The 22,210-nt window shown below is 30.7% G+C and overlaps 1 protein-coding gene across 3 annotated transcripts in view; it reads right to left on the bottom strand.

The window, feature by feature from the left end:
- Positions 1 to 22,210, bottom strand: part of Fdl (fused lobes) — a 219,364-nt gene that overhangs the window by 163,729 nt on the left and 33,425 nt on the right. The window contains exon 1 of one of the 3 annotated variants that reach the window (XM_076412444.1): positions 12,221 to 12,551. The exons of 1 other annotated variant lie outside the window; for it this stretch is intronic. The gene's annotated coding sequence lies outside the window, so the exon portion shown is untranslated. Of the gene's footprint in view, positions 1 to 12,220; positions 12,552 to 22,210 lie in introns of those variants that run through there. One more of the 3 variants, XM_076412446.1, reaches the window with a different exon arrangement.

The raw sequence follows: 22,210 nt of genomic DNA, 5'->3' as shown, positions 1-22,210 counted from the left end.
TGCAAATAAGTCCAGTGGAATAGGATACGATAATCTATTCTTAATTCTTTTTAAATATTTCAAATTCACCTTTTTACCAACGATGGTTTATGTAGACTGGCCTACAGTTTAACGTGGGCTACGAACGACGTTCCTCGCCATTAAGCCTACCGAATGGCAAGAGGCGAACTTCCAAAATCATCCCAAAAGATATCCGGTCTTACCCAACCTGGTTACTGGCGTGACTAGGATCATTTTAATTATCGGATTTTGCCTAAGGATAATCACAAATGTAAAACAATCACAAACATAAATTTACGACCATGTCCTAACAGGATTCGAAACCGCGACAATCACAACAGTGGACCGTCCTGTGGTCATATTTTTAACTGATAACGCTTGAAAAATGATTTTGAACGTATAAGGAATTATCTCTTCTGATTTACCTCACCAGCGTCAACTACTCGAATTCAATCAAGACGTTTCATTATATTGTCTCCGTAAAAGGGTAATAGTGAAGTTGAAACTAGCGTTCAATCAAAATCTTTAATTTTTTACTGATTATGAATCTCTTGCTTTACGAACGTTACGTTCCATCTCTGTCATCTATTGGTCCTCATTATTACATTTTCCTGTTGTTATCCTATATGATTGTAAAAGCGAGTATTATTTGTTTATATTTTCTCGATATTTTTTCCCTTAAAACGTACACAAAGACATGTATCATTCAAGGAAAACTTAAATCGTTCCGAATATCTATAGCACTTAGAATTCTATTTGCTAGATAGATATTTCAGTCTTTTTAATTTTGGGTCGTTTATGTTTCTTTTTTAAAGGTTCGAAGGATTTTAAAGGATCCTTTCTTTTTAATTGTAGAATTTGTCGCCTTTGCGAATACTTTTCAATAGAAATAATTATCTTGAATGGTAACCCAGGCCTAACTGATAACTCTAGAAAACTGATTTTGAACGTGCAAACGTCGTTTTTATTCGATCCTTACGAACTACTCTTTTTGTTCTGTTCTTCCTTTAGTTGAACAATTTTTCATCATCCCATACTTCCGTCGTGTTTAATATATCTTTAAAATATTCTTTGCAACTTTTTAAAAGTTATTCTTCCTGCTCTATTATTTTTCCTTGTTTATTTCTAATTCTTTTTGTTTTATGCTTGTACATTTTTTGTATTAGTATTCTTACTTTCTTGCTCAGTTTCCTGTTATTCTACTTTCATTCATTTTTCTTCATTTCCACATGTTATTTTAATTCTTCCTTTTCTTAACTTTTTTTTCTTTTGATTTATTTCCTCTTTTGTTCTCTTTTCTCTTTGTCGAATTGTTGCATTTACAATAACATGATGGATATCTGGTTTTGTAATCAGTATATTATTTATTTGGTTTTTTGTGTTCTTGATTATTATGAGTTTCTGTTGTTGCGTATACATTAATTGACTAACATCTTTGCTGGCGACCGTGCCAACCAGTTTTACGTTATTCTTTCATGTATTACTTTCTCATTTAAATAGTTTTATGGTGGAATAGGCCTACGTGTCACATGTCTAATATTAGTAGGAAGGTCGTATAAGATATGTTTACTGGAACAGTTGAGCTTTTATTTTTATGCCGAGAACTTAAAGTGTTCAACGGTAATCGGAAAATTTGGTTAGTCTAATCAATATAAAAAGGTATGGAAAAATGACGGCGATATCTATAGCAATTTCCAGTGCTTTATTCGAAAACTTACAATCCCAAATAGAAAAGGGCTGCCCGGAGGGCATGATGTTCATTATTTAGTACATTTTACAATATACGTTTACATTTCAAACCTTAAATTAATAACAAATAGATACTATTGTAAAAATTATACATAAGTGATTTCAGTTCATTCATCAGTTCATTAAATGACATACTACTGAGATGAACTCATCAGATATTGTATTTGTTAAATAATAATAATATAGTTTTTTTATATTGAGTCTCTTTTTTACTAACTAGGATTTATCTGGACTGGAGTTACTGCTTAACATGGGTTCCTTGGCATTTAACTTACATGTTGGCGAGTGACCAGCTTAGGAATCATCCCGGAAGACATCCGTTCATTCAGCCTGATTAATTGTACGAGTGGAATTCCTCCTTATCAGATTTCGCACTCTTGCCTTATAAATAATCACAATTATAAATAATCAGAAACATAAATTTATAGCCATATCCCAACAGGATTCTAACCTGCGAGTATTGCAACAGTAGGAAGATCACCCTGTCGCCTTGACCACCGGGCCCACCAAACCGGAATAACATAGTTATTACTTAATAAACTGTCTGTATATTGTGATCAATAGTTTTGTATATATCTACTTAGAACCGAATAATACCCGATTATTTTTCGGATAATAGATGAACACAGTAATTTTAACTGGTATAATGGATCACAGTTCCTGTACCAAGCCCATTGATTTATATTGGCTAATTTTAATGACGTAGATAATAAATACCTCAACAAAAAAAACTATAAAATAAACTCATAAAAATTTATTAGTTCTCATATTTTTTTATTATGGCGATGAAGGATTTCAAATACTCCAAAAATTTATTTAGCTTTCAAGACTGTAATTAGTGTCAAATTATTAGCTAAAACGGCCATGCGAGAAAAATTAATATAGATGCCAAATGGTGTTAGCGCCAATTGGTAGATATAATTCAGCCAAAATCCCATTCATATTCTTTTCTTAATAACCATACCTAAACTCAGAATTAGTTAATATATTGAACCTTTTTATTTATTTATTTCATTCATATTTTTATTCTATGATCGTTTTAGTTTAACTTATAATTTGTCATACCTATGTCACCATGGTAATAATTATTATGTTGAAGAAAATTATTAAAAATTATTAGTTATATTCATCGATGGTAAATATTTAAAAGGATTTGAGAAATTACAGTTTCTCTTTTCCTTTTTCAAATATAAACCAGTAACCATTTGTCTATTTTCCCTGATCATTAAGTATATTATCCACTAAATTTTTGGTTTCCTTCTTGCTCGATTTACCTCCCTTTGGCCGTTCGTTTTTCCTGCCACCGTATATATCCGAAAACGATATGTACCGCATCATCAATTTTGTTAATAAAAGACAATTTAGTCAATAAATTGACTAGGCCATAAGTTCTTTCTGATGTTTCATTTCCTAACATAGTCTCAGATTCGGTATTCAACGTTTGTTTTATTATCTCCTGCAGTGTTCTATTATTTATTCAATATAGTTGGTTTTATTTAACAATGGCGTCCTTAACTATTCTCTTGTTCTTACCATTATAAAATCTGATACAATAAACATAAAGTCAAGTAATATATACTATTGTGATCAAGAAATTCTAATACTTTTGAAATAAAAACCAATTATCTTATTCTGTAACTTTTATTTGCTAGGATTTGTCTCTTTTTCCCATAGATACAAATAATGTATTTAAGTTGGAAGTGTGAGATTTAAAAACAAAACCTTTACTATAAATTGAATGTTATTTTCCAACTCCATCACTTGGATCACGACAAGAGCTCCTTCTCATCAACTATGCAAGCTCCCTCAGATTTCATCCAGAGCTGAGTCAGTTCGACTACTTCTTCTCTAACAACCTAGGATTTGTCTCTTTTTCCCATAGATACAAATAATGTATTTAAGTTGGAAGTGTGAGATTTGAAAACAAAACCTTTACTATAAATTGAATGTTATTTTCCAACTCCATCACTTGGATCACGACAAGAGCTCCTTCTCATCAACTATGCAAGCTCCCTCAGATTTCATCCAGAGCTGAGTCAGTTCGACTACTTCTTCTCTAACAACACTACAATAAGAAGGCATATAGGTCCGTCATCAGTATTTCCTAGGATTTGCTATCGACTGAAAACAACAATACTTGCTACAGTCAACAGGACTGCGACTATACCACCCTAGCAGTACTCTAATATATCTATAGACCTATCCATGAAGGTACTAAATAAATAATATATTAGCTCATCCTTAGTAAAGCTGCTCTGCACCCAGACACTTCAGGAGAATTACCCAAATCACTTCACCATTTATACGGATGGTTCTAAACGGGAAGATTTCGTTGGTGTCGCATACATTTCCAGACTATTGGAAAAGCACTTTTGGCTTCCTACAATTTCTAGCATTTTTTCCGCGGAGCTTTTAGCCATTTATAAGGGCCTATCTGCCCTGGATGGACTGTCGGTGGGCGCATCAATACTTGTGGTCCTTTAAACAGTCTGATTTCAGTAAAGACAGTCCACCCTCTAGTTATAGCTATCAGAGCGCTACATACAACACTGGAGAGGAGGGGAGTAAGAATAAATTATCTATGGGTTCCCTCTCAAAGGGGAATTCCCGGTAACGAAAGAGCCGACTATCTGGGAAGTAGAAAGGAAGAGTCAATCAAAATGAGCGTTCTATTCAGTAAGGAAGACGCTAAAACACATATAAAAACTCTATACAAAACATTGGATCAACTAAATTGGGATCTCCCTATGGAAAATAACAAGTTGTGGGAAATCAAGGGGTTTTTTCACCAATCTCCTAATATTAACAATTTCAACAGGTTCCAATTGAGCATCCTTGCTCGGCTGCGAATAGGGCATAGCAGACTAACGCATGAGCATCTGTTAAAAGGAAGAGTTCCTCCACAATGTGACGAATGACAAACGCAACAGAGCATCAAGCACATCCTTCTGGAATGTAAAAAGTTTGAGGTACTGAGACAGCAGCTCGGAATTCCAAGATCATTAAAACAACTGGTCCAACCCAAGCATTTGGATATGCTCTAAAACTATCTAACGGCCACTGGATTGATACACCTTTTGTAATTCTTCTCTATTGTAATTTGTATAGTATATTATTTTTGAATGTCATTTATGTATACTTTATTTAAAAATACATTGTAACTCGACCCTAAATAACCCAAGAGGCTGATGGGCTTTTAAAATAATAACTACATAAACAGGCATTAAATATATATGTCAACATGATGATTGCTTTACGTGGCAGTTGTTTTAATAATCCAGGTGAAATATCATCTATACCAGGTGACTTTTTAAGATTGAGGTTATCAATTTCAGTGGCAACTTCCAATGGAGAAATTAGATTTAGATCTACATGAGGTTGATAAACAAGAAATGTCAGTAAGTAATACGTTAAAACTTAAAATTAGTATTTGGTGCTTTGGTAGCAATAATTATCATGTAGTAGAAGTAAAAATGTATTTTAAAAACAATTTAGATTAGACTTGCTCGTATTTTGCATACTTCATATTATTATGAAAGTAATATTTTAACTCCAACATATATGAAAAAAAGCCTCTTAAACGTTTCTTTTTAATAGCGTTAATTATAACAAACATGACTGATATATTCTTTATTGACTGTGAAATAGCATATTAGCAAGGTTACTCTGAAATTGAAAGTGATGTTTTAAATAGATAATCAGACTATTTATGATGACTTACATCTTTTTAAAATTGAAAAATATCTGTTCATATTTTCTCTTTGTTGTACATACGGGTGATAACTAAGGTAATTGTATATAGTAGAAAGTTTATTTAGTGCAAATATGCAGTTTTTAGATTAATATTCAGTATGCACATTAATTAGAAACTTAGTTAGTTTCAATTGTGGCTTCAGCGATATTGTGTTAAAGGTAGACCTTAAAATATTTTTTCTATTGCTAATTAGCGATATATCTTTAATAAATTAATGCAAATATTTTCACTAAATAGTTTGTAGAAAAGTTATTCGGACAGTATGAAGGTTAGTCGTGACTGAATTGCAGATTTATGTTTCCAACAGATGATGTTACTTTCTGGGTTGAAGAAATGGTGAAAGTGTGATGTTTAGCATAGTTACTATTTCTTTTGTTGGTAAAATATTTTTAGTCAGTAATATTATTATATTTTAGAGAACTTGTAGCTGAGTCTGACAAAACATCTGTTATTGAAAATGTATGGATTATTAGGTTACCATTAGTTACTATTTAATGATATTTAACGGTGGTAATGTATATTGTGTGAGCTTTTCATTGCAAGCTGGATATTGGGAACTAAATTGTTGGTAAGCTTCATCTTACATTTGTAATTGATCTTTACATCTTTTACTTTGATCTTTATAATAATGCCCTTCTTCAGAACGTTTTTTCATTTGAGCAACACTTTACAATGACTTAGAAAATTGTGTAAAACATCTACACAGGTAATGAATTTTGGATCTATACTTATGAGCTTCAAAGAAATCCATCGCTTTTTTTGCTCACAATAACTGGACATGTGGCAACCGCGTAGTTAGAGCAACGTAGAACGATGAGCTCTGAATGGTGCGCAACCATTTATTTTTCAAAAGTGATTAAGAAAATATGAAAAAAGAAGCGACAACAAAGGATCGTTCTCCGTCTTAAAAAAGCAAATATTCACATCTCGGCTAAAACAACCTATTTAATTGGCAAAAGATGGAACAACAATACAGCCCTGATTTTGCATCTAATGAACATTTTTATCCTGCATATCAAGAATAAATTGCATGGAAAACATTTTCTTGGCGTCCAATCAGGGTGGAAAATGTGTTAAAAAGTTTGTTAAAGCGTATGCAAATGTATAGTGATCATCATGGAGAATACTTGGAAAAACAAAACCATTTTCACTAAGAAATTACTGCCTTTTCATTATTAGGTTCAAAATATAAATCTCTCATATGCTATGTAAGAGCACAGCTCTTGCTAGTCTCATGTACCTTTCAAAAGACATTTATTTTACATAATGTATAAATTATTTGTTTTCAAGCTTAACAATTGTTCAACCAATTTGGATTTGTTCGAGGCCTTATTATTAAATGTTGTATTACTGATGGGGACATTATTTTCAATTATTAGTTTATTATTAATTAATATTAAATAACTGATGTTTTTGTTTAATACCAAATATGTATAATTTTGAAACAACTATATGTTATATTATTATAAGAATGTTTTATGAAAAGATATTTGTAAAATTTATTAAGCAATACTTGTTCCCTAAGATCTGTCAGAGTTTTATATTCGAATAAATTAATTTTCAGTAGATATTTTAATTTTATTTTTACATGCAGAGCCACCTTTTGTCGAAAAGATACATTATACGAGTAAAGAAGCATTATATATGATAATATCGCAAAATGACCATAAAAGGTAGGCAACTGCACATTTAACAACGAGGAACCAGCGATTTACAGTGCTGTCATTTGCAAAATGGGTATGTTGCATCCAGAATTTCCAGAAATTAAAAAGAAAATTGCTTGTATCCATTTTATAAAGAAAGTTCTTCGATTAATTAGAAATGCTTCTCGCTATGTAACCTAGGAATAATTGGACGATATCAAATGTATCTACGAAGTTATCCAAGATTTAACCGTAAAACATGAAATAGGGTTTATAAATCACAGCAACTTGGATTTAGTACAACCACTGGACAACACGCAGAAAATCGGAAGATTGAAGTAAACCAAACCACACGAACTTGTATAGGGTACCATGTATTTTTAACTCTATCTAAAGTAGTAATTTAATTTTAATTTGGGAAATATATACTGATGTATTTATCTGGCACTCGTTTTGCTTGTAAATTGATGCAAGTACTATATTATATTAAGTGTATTTAATGTATGATGCAATGAAACAACATATATCCATATACTGAATAATTATTCCCTTCTCGACAACAAATGACCGTTGATAAAATCGAATAGATCTTTAATAAATCAAATTTGAATTTGTAAAAGTTGTTCATATTGATGTACCATATATTAATAAGTTTAAGTGTTTTTTATTGCAGTTTTCTTAAAGTACCCATCATTTAAACTGTTTTTCTATTATATTTAATATTATAATAAAATAAACAATTTTATACTTATAATTTCTTAATGTTTATCTAAAAGTCTTCAAATGGTTAAAACGAATCTCGGTCTCCCAATTACTATACAAAGTGAAAGAATTTCTTTATAGATAATGCAGTATTTAGAGAAATCAGAACACTTATAAAATATATAATAATATAATATATATATATATGTATATATATACATATATATATATTTCATATATATATATATTTATGCATATATATATATATCTATATATATATATATATATATATATATATATATATATATATGTATATATATATATATATATATATATATATATATATATATATATATATATAAAATATAAAATAGTAATACAACTTTTCACTAAATTATTTGGATAATTGCCATAAACTTAATTATTTTTGGGTATTAAAACATAGAGGAGAGTAAATTAATTTCCAAAAATATCTTATGTATGTTATATGAAAGAAGCACTACCAATATTCGAACGAGAAGTTCTTGGAATTATCGGATTACTGAAAAAATCGACGTAATAAGTTACCGGAGGAGTTGGTAGAAATTTAAACCTTCACGAGCTCATGTAGTAAGATGATACCTATCGCACTGGCAGAAATAAAGACAATTCAAGCAAATAAATAAGAGAAACACGGAGTAATAAATGTCATATCAAGTTTCTTACCCATTTATTTTGGTTTAATTAAAAAGCAGCTGCAAATATAGCTAATAAATAATATATATTACCTCTACTTTTTAAATACAGTAAGATACTTACAGTAAGACCATTATATGATTATATACTGAAGAAATTTTTTATTTGTTATGAAATTTTCTTGTGAAATGTCATTTATTGAGTATTAATATAATATAGTAATATATTTAGTAAAATCACCGTTACTTGCATACCGGTAATTTTAACTCGCATTTTTGCTCCCATATCTTTTACATATTTTGAATTAAATATGTCGTTATTAAAACTAATAATTTCAAAAATAAAAATTATGCCATCTAACCTATTTAAATATGTATGGGCTGGTACCAGGACAAGTGCTTGTACTCGTGGACAATCACAAACAAATAAATTTACAACTTTGGCCTAGAAGGATTCGAACCCGGAACTATAGAAACAGTGGGAGAACCGTCCTATCGTCTTAACCACTGCGCCAATCAAGCGAGATTTAGGCAATGTAGGAAAAAGAAAAGTGATTTTATTTTATCTGACAGAAATACGTTTAATGATTAGAGAAAAAATGAGCTCAATTGTTTATTATGTTATTATTTTGTTTAAAATAATTCTTAGCTAATTATAAGTTAATATGAACGTAATAAGTACATTCTAAATACATTTTAATTAGTATACCGATTGCAGTAAGCAAATTAATATCATCAACAGTCAGCAGTTCCAGAAAATATGTGCAGTAACTATAAAGAATTGAAAATATATATCTCGCAATAACTACTCTATATATTAAATGTAAAAAATACGGCTAATAATTAATTTTCCATTTTACAATGTAAAAGTGATGTGATACTTAATTATGAAGTAAAAGAGGCTAAATATCATCGTTGTTGTTGATATATGCCAAAACATTTAGGACACACTCACGAATAAATTTACGATGTAAAATAGATGTGACCCTTGATCTTAAATTATTTAGGCGCAAAACATTACCATCGTTATCTATACTTACACCGAAAAGGAATATTTTGAATGTAAAATATATAATATCTATAATAATATCAATATATGCCTAAGTTGACGAAGATTCAACGTCCAGGAAAAACTTTTGAGTAAATTTAATAGCTATTGACTGTTAACGATTGTTTTGTTTGGTTAAGAGGTTTCGATATTTCAAATTTTTCTGTATTTGCTTTGATCAGTTACAAAACCCAAAATTAAATTATTTCTGTATTGTTTATATATTGAGACCCTACATTGATTTTTAATTCTCTTCTCTTCTCAACATCCATAATCCTATCTAATGATACGCTAGTGTGTACTAGGTGGCATATTCGTTCCTTCCAACCTAGGTAGTATCTTTGGGTTCCAGAGTGAGGCCTCTACTATTGAATCTAAGAATTTTTATCTGTATATGTTTCCTTTTATATATAATGTTTTGGATTAATTTAGATAGTGCTTTTTCAAGTTATTAAGGGTTGGGAAATTTAAATTACTTGTAATATGAAGTATGAAGGTTAGACGTGACTGAATAGCAGATTTATGTTTCCAACAGATGGTGTTACTTTCTGGGTTGAAGAAATGGTGAAAGTGTGATGTTTCGCACAGTTACTATTCTTTTGTTGGTAAAATAATTTTAGTCAGTAATATTATTATATTTTAGAGAACTTGTAGTTGAGTTGTATAAAACATCTGTTATTGAAGATGTATGGATTATTAGGTTACCATTAGTTACTATTTAATGATATTTAACGGTGGTGATGAATATCGTGTGAGCTTTTCATTGCAAGCTGGATATTGGGAACTAAATTGTTGTTAAGCTTCATCTTACGTTTGTAATTGATCTTTAACCCTTTTATTTTGATTTTTATAATAATGCCCTTCTGCAGAACGTTTTCTCATTTGAGCAAGACTTTACAGTGATTTAGAAAATTGTGTATAACATCTACACAGGTAATGAATTTTGGATGTATGCGTATGAGCTCCAAAGAAATCAATCGCTTTTTGTGCTTGGAATAACGGGACATGTGGCAACCGCGTAGTTAGAGCGTAGAACGGTGAGCTCCAAATGGTGCGCAACCATTTATTTTTCAAAAGTGATTCAGATAATATGAAAAAAGAAGCGACAACAAAGGCTCGTTCTCGTACTTTAAACGTACGTACGTACGTTCGTACCTTAAAGACAAATTACAAAATACATGAAATAATGCCTGCAAGTAACAGGAGTAGCAGTACTAGTAAAGAAGATGATGATTTTATTGTTTTTGGGACACAAAATATAACTTAGAGTGAATTATGTTCTATTGAATGTGGTTTATAATTATGAAATATGTTCAACTATTTGAAATCGAACAATGCGACATAGATACGAGACAATATTTATTAAAATAAACAAGTCTAAAAAGTTAATTTTATTCTCCATTAAGATAGTACAATTTATGAAATTCTTGTGAATGAAAATGGTTAGGAACTATTTACTTTTGTGTTTTTATAATAGCTAAAAACTCTTATGTAATTATGTTACTAGTGTTAGTATTAGTTTATTACTAAGTATAATATAGCTTATAATATAATATATATCCTTTTTCAATTTTTTTTATTTCACATACTGTTACTATATATTAAACATATATCACGTTTCACTTAGTTTTAACACATTTATATGTATTGTAAAATAGGGGTGATGCTTAATCATAAAATTTTTTAAAAAGGCAAAATCTTACCATTGTTGTCCATATCTATATCGGAAAGGAATATTTGTATTGCAAAATGTATGCTATCTATAATATGAACTTTTAACTAAGCTGGTGAAAATTCAACGTCCCGAAAAACTCATGAGTACATTTTCTGTGATTGATTCACATTTTGACCAAAACAAGGACCTCGTGATTGTTAATGGTTGTTATGATCAAGTCTTGGCGATAAACTTTTTTTAAAACCATCTACTATTTCCTTTTAGCTACTATAAAGCCTGAAACTAAGTTGTGTCCCTATTGTAGAGATTATATATCGGTTTACCATGTTTTCTTCACTTGCAAATTCCTATCATTTACTAGACATATTGATTCCTCCCAACCTAGATAGTGTCATCGTGTTGAAAATGAACTCTTTTATAGAAACTAAGAATTTTTAATATGCATAGTTCCTTTTATGCAATTATTACAATAATTACTGTCATTTTATCTATATATATTATTGTATATATAACTATAAACCAAATATCAGTAAATTAACTAAATATTCTAGCTTATTTTATGAAGATATACAGTCAGAAAACAACAGAATTAATTAAGACATGTATCTATTCAATTATTTAAAATGAAAGAATGCGACAAAAAAATCAAGACAATATTACTAAAACAAGCAAGTGTAAAAAGTTGAATTTATTGCCCATTAAGTTGATAAAAATTTATGAAATAATTGTGAGTGAAAATAGCTAAAGACTATTTAGTTTTGTATTTAAATAATAGTTTAAAATTATTGTCTCTGATGGCACTAGTTTTGTTATGCTACCAATGTAATTATTAATTAATTATTACATATAATATATCTAGTGGGTTTTCAAGATATAATAAAAGCTTTTTTTGATATGTCGTATTTTCTACGATATATATTCAACATTTTTCACTTAGTTTTCATACATTTCTGCGTACTCCGCATAGAAACTTACCTAAATGTCATCCACAATGTAAACCAATAAACATGTGTTTAGAAAAACAGAAGTATAAAAGTGAGATTAACTAGCTGTCACACCAAATTCACTTCTAGCACAGCGCGCGTCTCTTTCTAACCGTCTTCGACACGATCGGTCTGTCCTCGTTTGAAACACGTTAAAATTCGCTTCGATTGACAAAAGGAATACCCAGATCGATGAACGTTTTACGCGTACCGAACGACTTGGCGTGGTTTGTGTTCCACCATGTTGTTTGGTTTACCTGCAGCTCGTGGCCAGGTAGAGACCTTGGTCGGTGACGTTGGCGGCCTCCCTTCGGACGGTCAACTGTCGGCGGTGGGTTCCGCTTCTTCGCTAGCGGCACCAGGCAACGTTCGTCCGGCTTCGTGGTGAAAGTGATACGAGAAGAATGGGGTAGAAAAGAGGTTTCTTTTACTGATTGGGGTCGTCGATAATTAATTATCATACATATGTATCTATTTATTGCAAATTTGTGTTTTTAAGGAATTTAAAGAAATAAAATCTATGTCAAAATCAAGAAATAGGAATTGATGTTCTCTAGTAATAAAGTTTTATAGATCGGTAAAAATTACTTATTATTATCACGTCTTCTCGTTTAATATAATAAGAAATTTAAGCAGTGGCAGGTGTATAAAAAAGGACGTCCAAACATTATTATGGTATGTGTTACATTCCATATGCTTAGTTTAATTTTAATTTACAAATTATTTTATTACTATTGTTTTGCTGTACTTGCATCAATACACCAACCAAAGTAGTGCGGGATAGATATATCAGTATGTATTTCGCAGTATTAAAATTCATTTAGACTACTTAATCTAAAGTTAAGAATAACACTTACACACCATACCAGTATTTCAAATTTGACGGTTTGAGACCAGAGCCATCAAAATGAAATATAGGGCCGCAATAACAGTTGAGTGATAGTGAGTTACTATGGCTAAATACAAGTTCTAGTATTGATTCCCATAAACGGACGCATGATGAACAGGTAAATGAATATTCAAAAAAGGAAAAGGGGCCATGGATCCGAAAATATCTTGAAGATTGCATTCAAATCGGGCACTGATAACAAATCATTTTGTGTAATTTGCAATGTCGAACTATCGAACGAAACAATGGAACTTTCAAACTTACAGCGGCATTTGGAACTAAAACATCTTGACTACGAAGAAAAGCCATAATAGTTATTCGGAAATATGAACAGAGAGTTAAATAATAGGAAAAAATATTGAGTTTATTTTTGCACTAGAACTGGAGCTATATATAATCTTGTCTCGGCTTTCTTCTCTTATTTCTTGTCTTTTTTATGAAATTTCACAATTAATTGCCGGCTATTTCACAGTCCAGTAAGTCAGTTAGCCTTATCGAATAACACGGTAAAGTGTAGGATTGTGGATATAGCAGATGACATCTAAAAACATCGTAGGCCATCTGAAATCATGTATTTTTCTTTGCAAATCGATGGAAGTACAGACATATCGGATAATATCAATCTTATATGTTTTGTACGATATGATTTTGGGAATAGGTACTATTTATGAAGAGCATTTGTTTTGTTAAGCTTTGCCAAGAGCAACGACAGCCGAAGATATATTTAACTTGATTAATAATTATATAAAAAAACATTGAATGGAAGAAGTGTGTGGGATTGGGTAGTGATGGACCACGAGAAATGTTGAGCATTCGTACTGGGCTTTACCCTAGAGTAAAAGTTGAAGCACCTGAAAGCGTATGGACTGAGGGCTGAGAGACATAGAGAGGTTGTCAAGAAAATGCCTTTACTCTTGACAGCAATAATACAAGAGCGTATCAAGTTTATAAACTTTATAAAATCTCTTCCATAACTCAGGATTATTCTTTTACTGCAAGACAAGGTGAGAGCTGCAAAAAAAGCTTAATATGCGGATACAACGCTTGAAAATAGGGAACTTCAAAGCATTTAGTTAATTTAAGTGAAATACAATAAGAGTACAATATCAGTGAATTGCCACACAAGACATCCTAACTCAAATTTAAGAACATTTATTAGGACTAGAGAGGAAACTTCAAATTTTCCACCAATCAACAGCAACAAAGCTTGGATAAAAAATCTATTTACATTCAAGTCAAATTCCGAAACTAATTTGCCAGATTCAGATGTCGACTCGTTAATTGAACTGTTAACAGAGCACTCAAGGATATATTTGTCACAAGACCATTGTTAGATTTTTGGTTATCTTGTCATTAAGAATACACAAAATTAGCTCATCGAGCAATAACTTTTTTAATGCCCTTTGTTACAATTTTAAATGTAAAGCTAGGTTTTCAAACTAATTCACCTTAAAAATAAATATATAAACCGAGTTGAAGTGGTACCAGACCTTAGGCTAAAATGTTCATCATTTTCCGTAAACTTGAATGCTTTAGTAAAAAATAAACAGCAGCTCCATAATTCGCACTAAAATTTAGTGACTAAATAGGCAATACCAAAATATTTAGTATTAATAAAACATTTTTACTATTAATAAATGTGTATTATTTTACCTAATGAAACCAGCTTAGTTTCAAAAGTATTAAGTGGTAAATATATGTATATAATTTTTTTTGCAATAACTGGAATATTTCTAAAATATATTAATATAAATATATCAATTTCCTAATTTTTTTAATGTTTAAAAATTATCGTTAATTAAAAAAAAAATATCGAAAAATATCGATATGTTCATATATCGGTCAAAAAAATATCGGCCAACAATATCGATATTTTTTCGGCATCCCTACACTGTACTATACAAATCCGCGTGGTTTGGTTACCTGCAATTTTTTAATCTCCTCAGATAACTTGCGACAATAACTTCATAGATCTATTTAATTTTGAGATAATCATGGAGTTATTCGTTAGTTACGAGTAGTGTTGGGAACAATCGACTGAAATCGACTATCGACTGTTCAGTAATTGACTACTTTTTACTATCGACTATTTCAGTCGCTATTTTTGGTTGGACTATTTTTACTAGTAACTGTTTTCAGTCGACTGTTTTCAATAGCTATTTTCGGTCAGACTGATTTTATTACTATTTACTATTAGGTTCTACTAGTTTATTCGACTGATTATTAACATTCTGGCCTTACGTCCTAGCCGCGACCTTGAAAGTAACGCACCGAATTTATGCTTATATAGATTTATATGTAATATATGTGGTTTTATGTTTTTTTTTGTAGTTTGCTTGTGAATAACTATATATTGTAAATTAATATAGCAGCATTTTGGAACGCTAGTTTTCGAGGGTAAAAAACTAAATAGTAAATGATAATGGCATAATAGGTTATACTTTGGACTGGTATAATAGGTAATACTTTTTTAATAAACTTTCACGACTTTTGTCCAAGCGTCTTGTTTGTCGAAACTTTTTTACGAAAATCTTGAAAACTAAAATTAGATTCGAAAGAATTTTTTACAGTAGCAGTTGTTAAATTTCTTTTAAAAATTTTAATCGTAAAGAGGTGAATAAAGTATATTATATATTTGTAATAAATACATTTTCTGATAAGAAAACTCAGCAATATTCAACAATTTATTTTGTTGGCTATTAAGAAGAGCACCACAATTTTTATCTGTTAACGAATGGATTATCTTAATAGAATGTGTTCAACTTTTAAAGCCCATTGAAATCTGAAGATGATTTGATCTGATCATAAATGACCACAGAGTTATCTGGTGAAAGGTATCCCAACGATGTCTTTAATTATACGGTTAATAAGAGGTCTGCAACATTCCATCAAATCCAGGATTTTAACAAGTGAATGGGGAAAAATGACAATATTTTCTATTAGATGTCATCAATAAAAAACTGGTAATTTTAGAAATGAATACGATATGCGGGAAATCCATATTTTTAGATCCTAGATTTAAAAAAGCAGGATTTTTAAAAAAGCTGGACAAAACTACTGACCAAGAATGTATTGACATCTGGAGATATTTTGATAAAAAAATAGCTAGAATGAAAGAAGTAATTACTCCAAGTACTGCAGCAACTTTACAGATTTAGCAGTATTTGGAAATTCCATTTATTGGCCGTTTAGAAAACCCATTGGATTTTTGGCAAGCCCATAAAATGAAGCTACCTGAATTATATCAGTTACACGTAAAATATTCCTCTATACCCCTGTCTGTCCCCTGCGAACGAGTTTTTTCAAAATCTGGCCAAATAATTAACAATCGAAGAAACGGGCCTCACGGGAGAAAAATTGAACATGATAATATTCACAGTAATTTAAAATTATTTCCGTTCAAATATAAATAAAACTTTTATTTAGAAAGGGTTTGGTAGTTATTGTACGATCATTTTTAGATTCATCATGGATTAGATTTTTCAATGATTAGGTATACGTTTACATTTTATTTAGTAGTTATGGTTATTGAAAATATTTAGTTTTTAGGTTTTATTTAAGTTGTATTGTATTATTTATATTTTTTACGCTATGTTATTTAAAAATAGCAATTAATATATTAAAACACGAAAAAACATTTGTGGTGTTATTATTCCATTCCTTTTTACACATCCACAGAACATTTAGTATAATAATCCTACTTCCTTTAAAATTATATTATTTATTACATGATAATAGAAATTGCGAATCACGTGAATGAATATATATACATCTCTGTCTCGCTTATACTACCATTGAAGAATATAAAGACATTTAAAATTAACTGCTCCAAGCATTTATCTCCGTCCTTTCCTATCTCAAATTTTTTACAGACGAGAAATCGTACATCTTCGTCTGACATCACGAATGGAAAAACAGTCGAACCGTGCATTTAACTGAAAATAGTAATTACTATTTTCAGTCGCAATTTTTTTGACTCTCGACTGTTTCGACTGTTTTGCAACTATCGACTGTTTCGCCTGTTTTCACTCGATAGTTCCCAACGCTAGTTACGAGAGATATGCATATACATCGAAGAACTATGTTTTGGTCGCGTTGGATTACTAATAGGTTTGGTCTTTTGAAACAACCCGATATTTGAACAATATAACTCCTTTGATTTTAGATCAAGTTGAAAATTTCTTTCGACAAAATAGTAATAATCAGTTGATAAAAGTTGCAAAAATTTCTGTTGCAAGTGGTGAGGTGTGCAAGCATCAATTTAAAAAACGATTTTTTTGCTCACTATGTATAACAGTTATATTTGATTCTATCTAAAACATTTTTGGCTTTTTTAGTAATATACCTTTTCGAGTATTATTGGGTATTGCGTATGATTGTAAAAATGAGGTTTCCTCACGGAGTAAAAGCCATTTTAATTTTACTAATTATTATGAAAGCAATTATTCTAAGGTACAAAGGCACCATCGATTATTTTGAAGACATTCACGTTTTAATAATATTGATAACATTATTAGTGCCATCAGACAAAATGACATAAAGTCTTGAGACACTAGAAAATAATAGCAACGTCCATGCAACAGTACGTTTTATCAACGGATTTCTGCTTTAACGTTATTAGGTGTATAATGTTGTTATAAATTATGTAAAATATTGCGTTCTATCATTTTAAGAAACATCTATTAGTAGTGTTACTTTTCTTTTCGGGACACTTTGAAAAACTTTATGGTGAATTTTCTGAGGATAAATCAATTTCCTTGTGTTCCTTTTATTTCGAACTCGATAAAGAACAATAACGAACAAAATGTGTTATTTATTCAAGAAATTATTGCAGAACATTGAATGGTGCATTACCTATTTGAAAACTGTTTAATAGGAAAAAATTGACTTGGAAGGAGGGAGAAAATTATTAGAAATTATGCTAACATCGCATGATCGAAGATAGTTTAATAGTTATTTCCGAGCTGGTATTGAAACAAAGATCCAAAAAACTATTATAATGAATATAATACAAAATTTGCAAAGAGAAAAGAACGTAAAATAGACCTTATTTAAAAACATTAACAAGTTATTTTTTGCACAATTAGCAGAATATTATAGAAATTAGTTGAAGTTGAAATTATTTGATACACATCTTTCATAATGCATAAACATTATTTTTCATCAATACCCTCAAAAACTCGATACTTTGTGTTATACGACTTGTTGAAGATGGGACTACGAATTCTAAGTTCACGAATTCTTCCAGGGCCAGGCCGGATTAATTAAAATGTGTTATATGTTGATTTCTCTTCATTTTGCTTTCTAATTGAACTTTAAAAGTATCAAGTTGCATGTCTTGGGTCAAAATACTTGGTCATGATGTTGGTTTGATGATGCTGTTATGGATTGTTTTGTGCTAAACAACTTGTTCAGGAACCGATTAATTTTCCTAATTAATGAATTTAAGTTACGGTTTTGGCTATATTTTGTACAGGAACTATGAAATGTACCTATCAAACCGTTTTTTTTCAAACAACTTTTGTTTCCATAAGTTTCTTGATCTGTTCAGTAATCCAAACCTTTGGTGAAAGGCTGCGACCAGCTGACATTCTTAGTCTTAATCATGGCTGTTGAAAACTGTTCTCGCAATCTGAGGCAATCTGTTTTGTTGTTTGGAAGATTAACACTGAATGAAAAAGCTTTTGAGCAGGATTTTTAGAAGATTTCAGGTTTTACAAATCTAAGTCAACTTCATTAACTAAGATAGACAGACAAATAACGTCCTTAGTTCGAGAAATTTTAATTTTATTCCAATATCTTATAGTTTTCTTGTTCGTAGTAGTATAACAAAAGTCATATCATAAATACAGTTTGATTTGAAAAATAATTAAAAATATTTATTCGCACTGACCAAGTTGGTGAGAGTTTTTTTCTCTTTAGGAGAATCATTCTATTCGAAAAATATTGAATCAAAATAAATTTAATACAATTATCAATACAAGTCTTGTAAATATATTCCATTATACTACACGTTTCTTTTGTATTGCTTTATTGGGTATAAAGACATATTACAGTAACTACTTTATTCTGATTTTCCTTATATAAAAGTATATTCATTCTTCCATTCCGTTTTTGGTATTAACTCGTATTTTACATTCCTAACTAATTGTTACTTGAAACTATCGATAAGGTAACGTGGTTCCTAATTTGGTAAAAATCAGAACACTGCTGTTAATAAAGCGACATAGCTTATATGCTTAATTTGTTTTATTGGGAACACATAACGGATAATGAAATTACGACGAAATAATACTTGATGGTTAAAATATATTAACCATTAATATAATATAATTGTAATAATTCCTAGTTACTAAACTAATATCCTTTCACAGTATTTATTTTAAACCATTATATTATTTCTTCAAGATCCCTAATTAGTCATATTTGTTGGTGGAAATTTGAAGTATTTATGTTAACAATCTAACCTAACTGTTAAATTCGATGGTTTTGAATATTATCTACATAAAATTACACTTTACCAATTAGTATTATTGTCTTATTCACTGTTCACAGAAGTTAATCATCGAACGTTGAGAATTGCATTTTCGAGATAGATTTTGTTGTAGAATATTGTTGTTTGATTTGGAGATATCTGTCGCCAAAGATCACCAAACACCTCTAGAAATTTATGGTGATGCGGTTGGGTTATAACCATTGTCAGTTTCGGTTTGAACGATTTAACCATCCGGTCACTGACCAAACTTCCTCCATTCGTTCAATTACCGGGTATACGGGTACCCATCTATAGCGTGGCAGATGTGCAAGTTATTAGTGTACTGATTAAAATTATATATATATATATATATATATATATATATATATATATATATATATCTGGAATATTATTCGTTTTATTTGATTTGATGATGCCAATACTCGAGCTCAGCGCTTGGAGAATGATAAAGCTGCTCCAATACGAGACCTTTGGACAATGTTGAATATATATTTAGCAAAACGTTATAAGCCAACAGAATACCTGATAATTGACGAGCAACTTTATCCATACCGAGGTCGAACTAGATTCATTCAGTATATTCCGTCAAAGCCAGCTAAATATGGAATTAAAGTATGGTGGATATGTGATGCTGAATATTCGTATCCACTTACTGGACAGCTTTACACTGGAAAATCGAAAGATGGTCGTGAGAAAAACGTTAATGAAAGAGTTGTCAAAGACTTGGTGGCACCGTATAGAGGATCCGGTAGAAACATTACAATCGATAATTTCTTCACTACTGTTCCACTGGCAAAACTTTTACTATCATGGAACTTGACGATTGTAGACACCTTTTAATAAAATAAAGCATACATTCTACCAGCAATGGTTGTATCAAAAACGCGAAAAGAATTATCCACTGTGTTTGGCTTTCGTGAAAAGTTACCCTCTGTAGTTATGTACCAAAAAAAAAAACGAGGTAGTAATTATGCTATCATCAATGCATCATGAAGCTAAAATTAGTGATAGTGCAAGGAAAAAAAAACGAAATTATTGAGTTTTATAACCGGTCAAAAGCTGGAGTAGACACGATGGATAAAATCCTTAGTAGATATACTACAAAAATGTCAACTCAAAGGTGGCCTCTAGCATTTTTTTTACAATATTCTCGATGTTGCCTGACTTGCATCCTATATTCTGTATTATGAGAATAATAAAATGATTGTTAAAAAATCGTATGAACGACGATTATTTTATCGGCAATTGAGAGAGAGAGAGAGCTATGTACTCCATTCGTTGAAAATCGTTCGAATTATGCACAAATTATGAGGCATTTCTCAACGAAACTGGCGATTGAATCTCTTCTTGGTGGAGCTATCAATCCGAATGCGCATCAACGAACGTAATCTGTATCATTGACACCTCAGACGCAGCTCGATTCAACTACTTGTGACGAACACTGTATTACAACCACGACATGTGAAGGATATACGAAATAATTCAATGTACTTCAATTTTTATATGACACTGTATCATAATAAATAAAATAATGTAAATAAATAAATAATAAAAGAATGGACAACGATATTAATAAGATAAAATTAAACGGAGTTATGTATTTCTTACTTACTATTTTTGTTATTGTTTATAACAAGAATTATTGTTTAAAAAAAAATTACAAACTATATTGTCTATTATCAATTTAAAAGTCAAATTAGTGGGTACCCGGGTACCTGTATATTGAACGGGCGTGGTATCAAGTTTGATAGTTAATAACTTTTATTAATTAATTGATTGCTAAAAAATTTGATGAAAAATAGGTGTCGAATTACTTCAGTTTTGGGGATGCAGACGGCCATAAAAAATTTTAAGGAGAAATTAATATTTTTACCTGCTGTTTGAATTGGGTACCCAGGTGCCCGGTCATTGACCGGACGGTCAGTGACGAAGAATGGCCTGGAGGAGCAAATAAGTTTAAAAACCATGAATCGTAATACTTATTAGGCGATAATCAAGCTCGAATTCCTAAAAAACTTCCAGATAACTTAGATGAATCAAGATTCCAGATATATAGATGCGATGGAAAAGTTTTAAAGTGAGGGAAAGCTGATATCATGGTGGTATCATTGCATGCCAAGCAAAACATATAAGTTATCGGTGGCGTATTGTATTGAGTAGAAAATATGTACATATCAGTACGACAGCCATGGATTAGTCCATCAATATTGACTTCCAACCGGAATATTCACGGCCATAAAGTTTTGCTGTGCATATAGTGCCATCAGGAAGGTGTAGTGGCTTATGATCTACTAAAACCGAGTGAAACTCTGTGGTTTTGTAGTTACTATGTTATTGTAGACATGCCAACGTTAAAATAACAGATTGAACCCTTTGATAGGCAGTTGTTTCAAAATGCTGAAGAAGTGTGAAAATAGATCGATGATTGTATCGCTGCCAAACCGACATCCTTATTTCGACACAGTATCGCCATATTACTAAAAGATAGCAAACATTATTGTATTACCAATTATATCAATTATTATTAATACAAACCTTTTTAATATGAGCATATGATTAGAATACATGCAAATACTTAATACGATTCTGCAGTGAGC

The sequence above is a fragment of the Rhynchophorus ferrugineus genome, unplaced genomic scaffold, assembly GCF_030347505.1.
Source record: "Rhynchophorus ferrugineus isolate W39M unplaced genomic scaffold, kcgeb_rfMv2 rfM8, whole genome shotgun sequence".
Lineage (NCBI taxonomy): Eukaryota > Metazoa > Arthropoda > Insecta > Coleoptera > Curculionidae > Rhynchophorus > Rhynchophorus ferrugineus.
This window is presented reverse-complemented; position numbering and strand designations above follow the sequence as displayed.